This window comes from Orcinus orca, chromosome 2 (assembly GCF_937001465.1).
Source record: "Orcinus orca chromosome 2, mOrcOrc1.1, whole genome shotgun sequence".
NCBI classification, from domain to species: domain Eukaryota; kingdom Metazoa; phylum Chordata; class Mammalia; order Artiodactyla; family Delphinidae; genus Orcinus; species Orcinus orca.
In genome coordinates this window covers 24,485,552-24,499,215 of record NC_064560.1, presented here as the reverse complement: position 1 = coordinate 24,499,215, position 13,664 = coordinate 24,485,552, and the positions used below count along the sequence as shown (strand labels likewise).

The following is a 13,664-nucleotide window of genomic DNA, read 5'->3' as shown; positions in this document are numbered from 1 at the left end:
TCTTCTTTATTCATTCATCTGTCAGTGGACACTTAGGTTGCCTCCATGTCCTGGGTATTGTAAATAGAGCTGCGATGAACATTGTGGTACATGACTCTTTTTGAATTATGGTTTTCGCAGGGTATACACCCATAGTGGGATTGCTGGGTCATATGGTAGTTCTAATTTTAGTTTTTTAAGGAACCTCCATACTGTTCTGCATAGTGGTGAAAAATCCTTTTTAAAGGCCATTGAGTACAAATTGCCTAACTAGTTGCTAGTGAAGGGTTTCAGTTAATACCTGAATTTGCTCCAGCTTAGCTGGAGCCTCTCTCTGAAGCAAGACTTCTCATTGTTGGGCTGTTTGTTCAAACACAAGGCAAGCCAGGAGCAATTTATTAGTAAAATTCCATCTAATACGGTGACTACGCATTCTTGCTGGTGGGAATGAATTGGATTTGTCAGGGCTGGTATTTTGCCAGCACAAATCCCTGGGAGCCCAGCTCCTCTTAGCATGGCTAACTTCACATTGACTCATAGCCTCCGGAGTCAGATCTTTTTCTAGGAAAACCTTCTTGGACTCTGTTCTCTGTGGATTAATCAAGAATAAACATCCCTGTATCCCCAGGATTTCTCTGATCTATCAGACGCTCTTTGTGACCCTGGGGCTGGGAGGGCGGGTGATATTGGTATGAAGCATGGTATTTTTTTCTTGCTTATTTTTATATACAGGGAGCTAATTTCTCTTGAAAGGCAAGATTCTGATTCTGAAAGAGCAGTCTGCTGCATGTCCTCACAAAAACTATAATTATACTAAAATCTACTGCTGCCCACCTGCCCCCAGTTCTTAGAGGGCAGAGAGGGCTTCATCTTTCCCACAATGCTTTTCTTATCCCCGATGCGGAGCCCCTGACTGGCACATGGTGAGTGAATGAATGAATGAGTGAACAAATGATAGTTTCCTGGCCGTGATCATAGGCAGTGGAGGCAGATGGTGGAAGGAGGAATGCAACATGATTGATTCTTCCAAATAAAACATTTTTCTCTATTTTTTTATATTGGAGTATAGTTGATTTACAGTGTTGCGTTAGTTTCAGGTATACAGCGAAGTGATTCAGATATAGATATCTATATATATATTTCTTTTTCAGATTCTTTTCCATTATAAGTTTTTACAAGATATCGAGTATAGTTCCCTGTGCTATACAGTAGGTCCTTGTTGTTTATCTATTTTATATATAGTACTGTGTATCTGTTAATTCCATACTCCTAAGTTATTGCTCCCCCCTCCTTTCCCCTTTGGTAGCCATACATTTGTTTTCTATGTCTGTGAGTCTGTTTCTGTTTTGTAAATAAGTTCATTTGTATCATTTTTTAGACTCCACACATAAGTGACATCATACGATACCAAATAAAACATGTTTTACGTAATGTCTGTCCGTGCCAGGTTTGGGCTTCCTTGCTCCTAGTTGATCCTTTTTTTTTGCCACAGCTTGTGGTGAGATTGGTCCTTGGAAACCATTTTTTCACCCCATTATTGTATATATGAGGAATCTGATGTCTAAAGAGGTAAAGTTACTTATTCAGGAGAACACGCTAGTCAGTTTTCATGACATTTTATGACATTATACATCTTTATAAGTTGGTTTTCTGTGAAAGCACAAAGTTGTGCCGTAGACTGGAGATTTTCTGTCTTTAATAACCAGAACATTTGAATTATCAGAAAACAATGCTCCCTCCCTGTGGTGGCTAGCAGAGGACTTATAGACTATGGATTCATCAACTCTGACACCAGTTGATTGAAAAACACAAAGTTTTATTATTTTATGCACTACTAAGAAGAAAACATACTGCAAACATAAAGTTTTTTTTTACTACTTATAAGTTTCAGGTTATACTTATTGTTAAGAGCTCTTTTAGATTTACTTATGCATCTAAAAATAATGTATTGGTCTTTGTTTATACCTTAAAAGGAAAATATAACTAAAATAAAATAAATTGGTTATGGAATTTCAAAAATGTCTTCTTATTCAGGAAATGTGCTTTTATATTACTTTTTTTTTTTTTTTTTTTTTGCGGTACGCGGGCCTCTCACTGTTGTGGCCTCTCCCGTTGCGGAGCACAGGCTCCGGACGCGCAGGCTCAGCGGCCATGGCTCACGGGCCCAGCCGCTCCGCGGCATGTGGGATCCTCCCGGACCGGGGCACGAACCCGTGTCCCCTGCATCGGCAGGCGGACTCTCAACCACTGCGCCACCAGGGAAGCCCTATATGACTTTTTAACTCGATCATTGATGGGCAGCTTTACCTGTGACACTGTCTTTTGTGCCATTGAAGCATCCATGTTAAATTAATTATATTTCAATAAAATAAATTTTTAAAAATCAACTATACTTTAAAAAAATAAATTAAAAAAAAATTTAAAGCATCGATGATACAGTTTTCTCTAAACCAAAGAAGTCCTCCACAATGGTCTCAGATGTTCTTTCCAACCACTGCTCACCTTTCCATGAGTTTTGATGTGAGTGCTTTCTTGCTTGGCTGCTGTGATGGGAAGTCCTCTTGCAGGGTCTCAGAAGGAGCCCCCCTCTCTGAGTGCACGTGTCCTCCTGCAGATCCCGGAAAGCACTTGGCTTGTTGCTTTGTGAGAACATGAGGAATTTCGGTCACTCCTTTAATGACAAATAATTGTTTTCCTAATACCAAATCTGTGCCCCCCTTCTCTGCTTGCCTGCCCTTCTTTGTACTCAGTAACTTTTTGCTTTAATGACAAATCATAGCATCATCTTCTTAGAGACTTTTTAAGCACCCATTAAATCATTAAACACATCTGGTTGCAGCAATTCATATAACACAATGGAAGTGCCGGAGATATGAAGCGCTATGACCAAGAGTGTGTAAAAGCAACGACTGCTTAATTGGGACTGCAGCTTGGTCCGGCAATGACTGAACAATCGCAGTGATTGTAAGATGCATCCTGATTTCTGCTGCATTAAAATGGGCGGCGGTAGGGAGGGGGTCGGGGTGGGGGGTGGGTGGAATGTGCACCTTAGAAATTATGAAACCCAGAAATCACTTCAGCCTGTGTCAGGGTTTTTCCCTGGAAAACTCACCGGGAAGACTCCATGGGGAACTCCAACTCATGAAGGGAGGATTTGACATTCCACTTACAATTAGCAAAGTGCTAAAACATCTGCCAAAGAGAAGGCGATCAAGGCAGGGTTTTTTGTTTGTTTGTTTTTGCGGTACACGGGCCTCTCACTGTTGCGGCCTCTCCCGTTGCGGAGCACAGGCTCCGGACGCGCAGGCTCAGCGGCCATGGCTCACGGGCCCAGCCGCTCCGCGGCATGTGGGATCTTCCCGGACCGGGGCACGAACCCGTGTCCCCTGCATCGGCAGGCGGACTCTCAACCACTGCGCCACCAGGGAAGCCCCAAGGCAGTTTTTAAAAAGATGTTTGCAATTCCATAACAGCATTTCTCAACATTGGCTGCACATTAGACTTGACGGAGGAATTTTAGAAGAAGAATTAAAAAAAAAAATAGTACTAGCCCCAAACAAATTGACTCTCACACTAGTTTCGGCAGCACATATACGAAAACTGACACAGTACAAAGATTAGCACGGCCTCTGCCCAAGGATGATGGGCAAATTCATGAAGCATCCCATATTTTTAATAATTTTTTTAAAAAATCAGAATCTCTAGGGGTGGGCCCAGGCATCAGGTCATTTTGAAGAGACCGCTAGGGGGTCCTAGTCTGCCATCCAGTTAGGGAACCACTGATAGGAAGATAAGAAATTTCCTGGATTTCCAAAAAGCCAAATTCCTAGTATGTCTCAGGTGCAATTAAGAGCGATCCACCTTCCTTGGAAACATCTGGATACAGCAGCAGGCAGGTCTAGGGTTTACTTCATCTGGGCCTGCATGGTGTGGGCACTTTTTTCCCCTCCTCTTTCTTTCCTCCTTTTTCTCCCCTCCCTCTTTTTAATGCCAGCTTGGCAATCTCGCAGCACAGATCTGTTTCAGCACAATGACACACTGAGTTTTAAACCTTTCAAACTGTGTTATTCACAACCATGAATGTCCTATCATGAATAGAAAATAGACTTTCTGGAATTCTCTGAACTCAGACCCTTGACCGCATGTCACTTCTGAGTCCTCCCTGGCCGTTCCCTCTGCTGGGCTGGTCACTTTCGCCCTTGACTTCCGTCTGCCCCACCTTGATGTGCGCCCCTTTCCTCCGCTTGCTCCGAGGAGGGACAGGACGTGAAGGGCAGCTCCTTGAGGCTCTTCAGGATTCCAGTGTCTCTTGTAGTTGAATCTCTTGATAGCTGCAGACAATATATGGTGTAGATCAAAAAGGAGGGCACCAATGTTCAACGCCAGTGACAGCAGTGTACATTACCCCACACCGTGTACATATTGGCATGTGTCTGACAAGGGGTTTTGATTTTCCATCACAGAAGGAAAGATGTGCTTTCTAGAAAGATCCCACAGCCTCTTCATCTCCCTACCCTTTCTGCATACCTACCATTTTATCTCTTGGATTTTTTTTTTTTTGGTAGGTTTATTTTTTAAGCGTACAAACCCTGCATAATGAGGAAAGCGAAAACACTCTGATTGAGAGACTTTCGGCTAAAGAGGGGAGCTCTTGGGGGCATTGCTCAAACTTCATCCTCCAAATGCCATCAGTATATTTTCAAAGAAAATAGACCATAATGTGCTTTGTTTTTTCAACTTCCATTGAGATTTTTATGGAAGAGGTGCTCTGGGAGTCTCTGCATATTTTATTTAGATTTTGACAGTATAATTTAAATAATGATCTAGGGAATTCCTTGGCAGTCCAGTGGTTAGGACTCACTGCTTTCACTGCCAGGGCCCGGGGTTCGATCCCTGGTGGGGGAACTAAGACCCCACAAGCTGCGTGGCACTGCCAAAAAAATCTTTTTTAATTAAAAAAAAATTAAAAAGAATGATCTATTGAAGAGAATTAAATCATCATGGTACTTGAAGGTGATCCATTCTGCATCTCTTCTTGAGATCCTCCGTCAGTGGTGAGTTTCTTTTTCTCTTAACAGATGTAGGACACCTTTTTCTTTGTGTTAAGTTTTTCATAAGACGAATAAACTAGACATGGTAAGACGTATCACAATCAGAAAAAAAGAAAACTCTGTCACCTGAAATCTCTTCTCTCTACTCTTCTTCACACTTGAATGAATTTTCTTAACAACCCGTGGCTTTCAGGACAGACTAGAGTTCATGTGAGTGACACATAGTGAGATATATTTTGCAGTGACTTCTTAACAATCTGTACAGTTATACATAATGTACTTTAAGTTTAAAAAAGTCACGTTAGAATAGATATGTTGCTACCACTTCTTGTATGAGATTGAGAGCAACGCTTACCCTCTTTAGGCTGCAGTGTCCTTGTTTATAAAAAGAGATATTTATAGTATCTACTTCATGGGGTTTTATGAAGATTACAATGAATATAAAATAGGGAGCTAATTGCTGGGCATTCAGTTCAGCTACACAAGGAACGGTAGTTAGATGTTGTCATTATTACTTTTGTTATTATCAGCCAAGCTCTTTCTCTATCTCCATCCCTTTTTCTCCTCACATGCTGTAGGTAAAAAGAAAGTACGAAGAGTAGATTTCTTCAGAATGAAATCCTGCCGTTGCGGCAACATGGATAGGCCTAGAGGGTACTATGCTTAGTGAAATAAGTCAAGCAGAGAAAGACAATGACCGATACCACTTATATGTGAATCTAAAAATAAAACAAACAAATGTGTGTAGCAAAAGAGAAACAGACTGGCAGATACAGAGGACAAACCAGTGGTTTCCAGTGGGGAGAGGGAAGGGGGGAGGGGCAAGATAGGGGTAAGGGATTAAGAGGTACAAACTATTATGTATAAAATAGATAAGTAACAGGATATAATGTACAACACAGGGAATTACAGCCATTACAAACAGATTATAATGGAGTATAATCTGTACAGATACTGAATCACTAGGCTGTATACCTGCAACTCATATAATATTGTAAATCAACTATATTTCAATTAAAGAAAGAAATTAATTTTAAAAAGAGTAGATTTTTCCATAACCTAAACTTTACCTACTCATCCTTTGGATGGATCCTCAACAGAGAGACAGAATCCACAGACCACAGTTAACCTGTCTTTGAATCTGAATCTTTTACTGCCTACAAATCGTCTGATTTGATACAGTGCACGAAACGATTTGAAGGCTTTTGAGGGTTCCCTTCTGGCGAGCTCACTAGAGTCCTCACCCAACTCTCCATTCAGAATTCCCTAACAGTAATTCACTCTGTGTTCCCATAGCAATTTGTAGTTTCCAAGCATTGTTACTTTACATGTCAACTTTAGAACATTCCAACAATATCTCACTAATATATTAATAAGTAAATTAATTAGCATATCATTAATACTGTTTGTCATGGAAGAAAGTTAAGAAACGAAGAATTTAGGTGACCTGACCATGGACCCTCAGTTACTGTGAGATTTGTGGAACTAATTGTATATCCCATGTTTTCTCCAACACATACTGTTATTCCCAGCAGTGAGTTCAAAATGACTTTATTAATATCAAAGAGGCAGACACACGGCTAAGCATCCCTAGATTATCTTTTTAATCTTAAAGTTATTGAGCGTTGCTATGGGGACACGGCCACCTTGCAATATCCTTTTGCTGCAGGACATAGCCCATAACATAAAATCCACAAAGCATTCCGATGCCTGATGTGGACATTTGGTTGAAACCTCTTCCCACTTACACCTGTAGATATTCACCTGACGGTGAATAGCAAAGTGGACTTGCTTTTTTGTTTTGCCTCTTCTTTTCCTACTTGACATTTCTTGAAACTGACAAAAAGCCAGGGGTAACAAAAGGCAAGAGGAGAAAGTATGGAATGTGTAGATACGGAGCAGAGTGGAAAAGAGACCTGGTTAATTCACTCAAAGGGTCATAACTCCCTCCCAACTGAGGTCTTCGATTTGATGTCGAGCCAGCTCTAGGGTCTCCTGAACAGTGGACGGTGTGCCAGCCTTCAGGGTAGAACACCCCTTCTCTGGAGAAAATCATCGCGGTTGGCAGTGGCCTGATGGGTCCACCCATGATGACATCTGTGCTCCCACTTATAACTCAAGGGTATACCCTCCTTTTCCATCTGAGCTGTTAGCTTTTTAAAATACTTAAAAACCAATCAGCAACTAAATTGCATCTGAAGAGCTATTTCAATTATAGGATGGAGGCAGTTCCTCGGCAACTGAAGTATTTAAGAGCTGCAAAAATTAATGTGCATTTTAATGCTGATTTGCAGAGTATAATACACTTTGTAATTCATTTAAATGTATTCTGTGTGTTTTCTTTTTGCTGAAGGCGCAGCGGCAGTCCTTTGAATCATCATAGAACTACACTTTTAAAGTCTTTTTTAATAGAAAAGTATTTAAAACCTAAGAAAATAAACTGAGTTAAGACATAATTGGTTGGAATCGGAATGTAGATTGGGTCCTTTTCCTTGAATAACATCACTTAAAAGCACTCCTGTGGGATGATTCTGACTCCTGAGAGAGATAACCTGGAGTTTGGATCATACCAAATAAAAATCTCATCTAAAATTGCTTTCTTCTTGTTGCCAGACTAGATAGAAGGTATACTATTGGTCAGAGGCTACTGACTTGGCAGGTAAGTCCAGGAGCTTCAGTTCCTCCATGGATGACAAGCTTTAAAACTGAGTTCATCAAACATAAACGTTTTGCCCCAGAGCCCAGCAAGCTGTACCTAGGTCGACAGCCCGAAAGACGTGAGGTCAGCAGAGCAAACAGTTGCTTTTGTTCCGTAGTTGCCACGACAGAGATTAAATGGATGCATGAGGGAGAGTGTGTGGCTACAGGCCGGAGAAAGAGGTCCGAGGTGGATGCACCCAGCCTGGGTCCCCTCTCTGTGGTCTTGAACGAGAGGCTCGGGGAAGGACAGAAGGACAGATTTCAGACGGCACGGTGATGTGCCGTCACCTCGTCCAGGGCCTTCATTCCTTCGCACAGCAGATGAGGGACCAACGTCCTGTCACGGAACTACTGCAGATTGACAGAAAGAGGCAGCTCCCTAAGCAGCCCCCAGCAGCGTGGGGGAAGTGACAGTCCCCTGCTTTGTTCCGTAGTCACCTGAAAACAAATGAGCCTGCGCTTCTGTATGCTATCCAGTGTGGCATGGGGTTATTGCCAACTTTTGATCAGTCCCAGATTTGGTGTCATGTGTGTTGGATTTGCTGGGGTTGCATTTGAACCAATGAGTTGCCCGGAACGATGACATGCTGTGCCCTCCCCTGACTTGTCTCCTGAAGTTTATTCTTCCCATTCCCTGAAGTCAATGTGCTTATAAACTGAGCCAATCAATACACCTAAGACAGAGCTCTTCCAGAGCCCACCTAGGGGGCCGCCCTCTTCTGGGACATCACTGCTGTTGCGGAGAGGTGGGTCCCAGGCGGAGAATTGAAAAGGCTGTTTATTTATTGAATGTTAACTGAGCACTGACTCTAACTGCATCTGGCACAGGGTTATAGGGAAGTGCAGGATGGGTGAGCTACAGCCTCATTCTTCAAAGAGAACCAAGTCCAAGGGCTGGAAATCGGGGGGGACTCCATGTTGCTTATGGGAAAATAAGATCTCCTGGGGCTTCGAGGAGTGGTTATGGGATGTAGCTGAACTCAGACATCACAATTAAAAACGCAGTTTGGACTAGGCTGTGAACATCCATCTGGGGTGGCCTCTCCCGACCCTCCAAACTGAAGAAGCAGAAAGCTCAAGGATGTGAAGGATCTCAGGCTGGCTCGTACGCTGCTCTGAGCATCTGGGTTACCTTTAGTCACTTCTGCTGGGTAACTGGAGCCTGTATGTTTTTCACGGAGCCATTACACTGGAGCCCTCTCTGCCCTGAGCCCCAAAGGGTCCCCGTCCCCCCAGCAAACATGACATTGTCACAGCGCGCCCTGCCCATGGGACCCCTGTTTTCAGGCCTTCTATAAGGAAACCATTGAGTCTGCCTCCGAGCTGTACACAGTGGTGGCTTTCATTTAAAGACCCACTGCTCTTCCTGCCAGCACCGGGGAACAGAGAGCACTATTTATACACATCCTGGTGTCAATTTCCACAGCAAGGAGGTGAGGCTGGTTTCTGATGTACGCCTTTCCAGCCCGCTGTCCCCCCGTCATTTTGCACGTGCTGGCATGACATTTCCCTCCAGCCAATTGAATCCTGAAAAGTTTTGTTTCTTTCACACGTGAATAAAAAAGAAGTCTTTGACGTGCAGCATCCCTCGCTCCTCGTAAAGCTGTAACTTCACAGGCTCTGTCTAATTTGTACTCAGATAGTTAATTATGAGTTAATGTTAATGGTTTAAGTCGAGGGGATGATACCAAGTACCCAGCAATAGGAAAGGGAAGTTACTGTTAAATAAAAACCTGGATAATGGCATGGACCAATGACGGATATGTGGACAAGGGGGGAGACATAATCTGTGTCCTCGAGAAACTTAAACTGTTATAAATCATAGCAAATCTCTAAGGTTCTCTGGAGATTCAATACAGCCAGAGCTGCGGCTCCAGAGCAGGAATAACCGCCCGCAGCCGCATCCTGTCAGTCTGCACAAGCCCTGGGTCTTTCTGTTTAGACTGTTCTGTTAGTGAATTTTGCTCTGTGGGGACCTTTGAGGAATTTAAATCACATATCATGACATGGGTGAGAACATATGAAATATATTGCTATAGAAATGAAAGCTATTCTAATTGTGACAGTTTTTAAGTTATTTGAGAAGCACCTGCCGTACACACAACGAAAGTCATATTTTAATTTTAGACCCCAAGGCAGAAGAAGAGGCTCAGGACAGAACAGAATTCTACCCACGCCCTCGCTTTGTAAACATGTGCAGCAAATACTCACTCAATAAATAAGCAGATGAATGAACAGAGGAGCCTTGAGCACAGGGATTAAAACAGTATTTAGAACTTTTCTGAGAATGGAAGAATTTAAGTAGGATTTCATAGCACCCCAAATGGCAGGGGCAAAATTTCTTGATTACAATGCTGTGAAGTCCCAGATGGCTCTCAACTTTTCTACGTTAGTCTGAATTGATGAAGAGTTAGACGCAAGTTATGACAATATTTGCTACAAAACTGGAGAGCCCAGAGAACTGACCAAAACGATCACGAAGTTCTGATAGTGCTTCCAAAAATACTGTAAAATTATCATCTCTTGCTTATTACAAAAGATTTCAAGGACACAGAAAAGCCTAGTGAATGAGCTCTGTTAAATGGAACATTTAAGTAAAGCCTTTCGAATAAGAGGTGAAGCTCCTGCTTCTCCTTCCCTAGTCCTTGTACCCACCCCCCTTTTCGAGAAATAATCACTTTCACAAAATTGATGTTAATCGTCCTAGGAATTTTTAAAAACTTAAATTTACTTGCAGATGTACGTATCCATCAATTAGGCATTGTTTTGCATCATTTTTTAGCTTTTTAAATAAATACTACTGTACCATACATATTTTTCCCTAACTTGCTTTTCATACTTGTGTTTGGGGGCATTTATCCACGTTGATTTATGTAGCTCAAAGAAATTTATTTTAACTGATGAGTAGTATTTATTGTACCTTATGAATATGCCATAACTTACATCTCCATTTTCCCGGCGCCATACATTTTAGTTACTTTTTTTTTTTTTTTTTGCTATTGCAAACAGGCCTTTCTGACCATTCCTGTTTATGTTTCCTTGAGCATACAACCAAGGGTAGCCCTGGGGCAGTGGTTTTCAACCCTGCCTTCATATAAGAAAGCTTTAAGAAAAATACCCAAACTGAGCCTGACGTCAAAGATTCTGATTTAATTTGTCTAGGGTCTAGTGATAGAAGACAGAAAATGAACAAAGGTATAGATTAGGAAATATCTGGTGGTGATACGAGACACAAGGAAAATAAAACAAGGGAATCCTATAGAGCCTTTATCCAGGGAAGAGCGTCCCTTGGAGGTGACATTGAAGCTCAGATGAGTGACCCAGGGGCCACTGTGAGAAGACCTCAGAGAAAGAAGTTTCCTGCGAGAGGACATGGCTGGAGGAGGCTTGTCATTTTGAGAAACAGGAAGTCAGTATGTCTGCTAGCCTGCTGCTGACAGTGTAGGGCCAAGGCAGGAATACCAGTACAGGCCCGTGTACCACACGCTTAAATATTTAAAGGCCATAAGTTAAGCAAACTATTGAGGAATATATGTTTTATATTCCTACTTTAACAAATACACCTTCCTAATGACAAAATTAAAAATATGGGTAGAGCTAAGGTCTCTATCTGATGGAAAGTCATCAAAATACCAATGAAAACTAAATTTGATTGTTACTGCACACATGTGGGTGTACTGCGGATGGACCAAGGATGCTTGAATGAGTGATAAAATAAAGATATAAATAATTTATAAATTATTTTGTATTTTTCCATTTAGCTTATTTTGTTGGCTTTATTTCAGTGAAATCATTATTTATGTTGTTATAATCAAAAGTCACATAATTTGTTATTGACAGTAATGATCTAAAGGATTAAAGGTAAAACATATTTTTACTTAAGAGATACACAATTTAGGGCTTCCCTAGTGGCACAGTGGTTGAGAGTCCGCCTGCCGATGCAGGGAACACGGGTTCGTGCCCCGGTCTGGGAAGATCCCATATGCCGCGGAGCGGCTGGGCCCGTGAGCCATGGCCGCTGAGCCTGCGCGTCCGGAGCCTGTGCTCCGCAAAGGGAGAGGCCGCAACAGTGAGAGGCCCACGTACAGCCAAAAAAAAAAAAAAAAAAAAAAAAAAAAGAAGAGATACACAATTTAAATTTATTTTCATTAAAGCATAAATGAAATGTAAAACATTTTTTAATTTTAAAAAATTTTTAAAATTATATATTTCTGAAAATATATAAATTATATATTTTCTTTTAATTATATATAATATATAAATTTCTTTTAATAATAATTATATATATTATTTTATATATATAATTATATATAATATATATAATATATTATATATATAATTATAATATATAATATATATAATATTATATATAATATATATAATATATATAATACATATATATTATATATAATTATAATTATATATATAATTATATATATTATTTAAATAATAATATATAAATTTCTTTTAATTATAATTATATATATAATATATAAATTATATATTTTCTTTTAATTATAAGTGATAATTAACCAATATCAAAATATTTATTCAAAATTATTTGTTAAGAGACTTCCCTAGTGCGGGCTTCCCTGGTGGCGCAGTGGTTGAGAGTCCACAACAGTGAGAGGCCCGCGTACCGCAAAAAAAAAAAAGAGACGTCCCTAGTGGTCCAGTGGTTAGGACTCCACCCTCACAATGCAGGGGGCTCTGGTTCAATCCTTGTTTGGGGAACTAAGATTCAGCATGCTGCACCATGTGACCAAAGAAAGAAAGAAAGAAAAGTATCAATATTAGTTAAGATGAAATTTTAAAATTTAAATTTTAGGACATTTAAATACATCTTATTAAATACAGCACTGACCCTTGTGCAGGTGAAAATCTGTCTGTAAATTTACAGTCAGCCCTCCATATCAGCAGTTCTGTATCCATGGAGTCAACAACCTCAGATGTCATAGTACTGCAGTATGTATTTATGGAGAAAAAATCCACACAGTTCAAACCCATGTTGTTCAAGGGTCAACTGTATTTGTATAAAAATAAAAGTACTGCAGTTCAAGAATTGGATGTACATGTAGTTCAAATGTATGAATTGGTATCACTTCATGTTACTTCTAGTCCCACGTTGTTTTAAAATACAGGATTTATTATTGCTCAGGTATAGTGAGGCCAACATATCAGGAGATGACTACCATTAAGAGAGAGTTTGTGATACTCACAGATCCCGGGAGAATGGGGCATGTCACACCAGGCAGGGCCACACAGGGCCACACCAGTGTCCATCGCGACATGAAGGAGTGAGGGCAAAATGTGAGTCACAGCCTTTATTGTGTTTCCCTGGGGCAGGGTAAGCTTTACCTGAATAAAATATGATTTTTAAAAAAATGAATGAAATGAAAAAATAAAATTTCAACTTGCTTATTTATAATGTGAGTAAAATAAATAATTCTGCAAGTGAGACACTTTTATATATTAAGTGAAAAAAAAAAATTGCCCAGGCAGCAAAACTTTCTCAGATAGTGGGTTTGGAACAGCATCTCTAGAGAGCAGCAGTGCAGGACAGAGACGAGTATCTACAAACCTAAGAGACGAGTATTTACAAACCTAAGTCTAAGCAGAAACACTTGTGCCCAGAATGCTGACCTTAAGGCTGAGAACTTGCAGGAGGAGTTGCTTGAAAATAGATGGTTAATGTTGTTTTCTATTACAGATGAGAATGTAGATAACATCTCCCAATAGATCTGCATTTCTTCATGCTTCCAGTCAGAAATTTGATATGACCAAAGTTTGATAGAAACTTCTGGACGTGATGCCTATGATAGGTACACATATCAGGGCATGACCTACTATCCTGTATTGAGAAAAGTCCTGAACATTTTAAGGTGGACTCATCCAAAGTAGTAAACTGGATTACGATGTGGCTCCTGGAATGGT

General features: G+C 40.6%; 1 pseudogene; it reads left to right on the top strand.

Moving 5' to 3' along the window:
- The first annotated feature begins 3,555 nt into the window (after positions 1-3,555).
- LOC117197403 (uncharacterized) lies at positions 3,556-3,653 on the top strand (annotated as a pseudogene).
- Positions 3,654-13,664: the final 10,011 nt, after the last annotated feature.